Genomic DNA, 1,861 nt, shown 5'->3' with positions numbered 1-1,861 from the left:
GGAGACACAGGATACAGAAACACAGGAGGACAGGACATAATGGCGCTAAGACAACGATCCGAAAAGAACATAGAGGAGCACAGAGACTTATATACACACAAAGGGAAGGCAGGGGCAAATGAACACAGGTGGAACACATGAGGACTGGTGCAGACAATCACAGACAGCAAGTGAAGAAAAAGAAAACACACAGAACGGAGACTACAAAATAAAACAGGAATCAGAACACATGAAGTGGCACAAACAAACAAATAGGGATAAACATAAGACAAGAGGCGGTAATAATAATTCAAATTGAAAACACTCTTAAGAGGCAAAAATCAAACGACAAACTGTGACAGAAAGGATACGTGGAGGTTGTTTACCTAGAAACGAGTGAAGTGATGTGATAACACAAAATGCTCAAAATATTTCTCCCCAGGATAAAATGTGGGAGTTCCTGGAATATTTCCCCATTTTGGACAGAGGGTGAACTAATCATGACATGTATTTCATGTTGTGCAAAGTGTTCTGAGGGAGTAAAGAAATAAAACTCTTATTTTTCCACCAAGGAACTCTTCGTCACGAACACTGCTCTAATTATACATCCTGCAATAAGTTCGTGAAACAGTTTAAGACACAGGGCCGAACTAATTCGTATGTCTTCTGCAATGAGCGCCACAGTCCAGATCTTCGTGTGTGCAGGGCGATTAGCCACCAAGCTAGCTAACTAATGGCAGCAATGATGTTACCTTAATTTAGTGCGTTGAATGGTTATTTGGGGAGGGGGGGTATTGACTCTGAATTCAGCAGAGTTCCCTCTTTTATCCAGTAACAAGGCAGAAATGATCAAATCCTTCACGTAATAGTATTTTATAAATATTACAAACAGAAATACGAATTTGTGTTTATGAAGGAGATATATCACAAATTACACATAAAGATATAATATGTAACATTCCTCATTAAACTGGATCACAGACACTTCAGGACGTCTTCAGACAGAGTTCCAGCTGTTTGTCAGTAAACAAGTTGTGTCAGAGGTCGTGAGGTCACATCCCTTCATCAGGTGACTTCCTCTGATACTGAGAGAAGAAAGTTAATCTTCAAGATGCTCCTTCACTGCTGACATCAGCAAAATGGAGGTAATTAAAAAAGACGTTTGTCAGGAACAGGATAACATTACGCTTTTAAACTCGTTAAAAAAAAGTTTAAACCATATTTTTTTTAATGGATTCTAGAATCCTGCGCACAGGTATATACGTGTATGTAGCAAGCTAGCTAACAGGCTATCTTACCGAGGCGAGTCCGCATCGTTTACGTTACGATGTCAAACCTCCTCCTCAAATGCGCGTGTCAGCCGAGCAGACCAGCGTAAAGCGGGTGCGTCCTGCCCGGCTGTACGCGGGTCTGACGAGCGGACCAGTGTACAGCGGGTCCGCCGTACACATAATGCAGGTAGTTTTTTTCGGGCCATGTTGAGGGTGAAGTTTTCCCGAACTATTGACTTCCTAGTGCGCGATGCTGTTGCAGCGGACGCCGCCATTGGCCAATGTTTTGTCACTACTACACATGCGCGACTTTCAGAGATAGGAAGGAAACGAGATGGCTCACTCCTCAGCTATTTCCATCAGCACCTCCGGTAAAACAATGTTTAGTTCATCTGTATGGCACAAAAAACACGCGCTATGACATAACCAACGACTCATCGACGAGTATATCCGTCGGCGACTATTTTTGTCATCGAATTTTGTCGACGATATCGAATAATCGTTGCACCCCTACTCTGTAGTAATGAAGACCTTCGAGCGCCTCATGCTGACCCACCTCAAGACAATAACCAACCACCTCCTCGACCCGCTGCAGTTTGCCTACAGAGCCA

At 43.1% G+C, this 1,861-nt stretch overlaps 1 long non-coding RNA gene across 1 annotated transcript; it reads right to left on the bottom strand.

Moving 5' to 3' along the window:
* Positions 1–836: 836 nt before the first annotated feature.
* LOC128444881 (uncharacterized) lies at positions 837–1,518 on the bottom strand. The gene is made up of 2 exons (XR_008339197.1): positions 1,278–1,518; positions 837–1,058 (listed from the first exon to the last, which is right to left on the bottom strand). It is a non-coding gene; the product is annotated as an uncharacterized LOC128444881 (long non-coding RNA).
* Positions 1,519–1,861: the final 343 nt, after the last annotated feature.

This window comes from Pleuronectes platessa, chromosome 7 (assembly GCF_947347685.1).
Source record: "Pleuronectes platessa chromosome 7, fPlePla1.1, whole genome shotgun sequence".
NCBI classification, from domain to species: Eukaryota; Metazoa; Chordata; class Actinopteri; order Pleuronectiformes; family Pleuronectidae; genus Pleuronectes; species Pleuronectes platessa.
The sequence above is the reverse complement of the archived record's forward strand: the minus strand, read 5'-3'. Positions and strand labels throughout refer to the sequence as shown.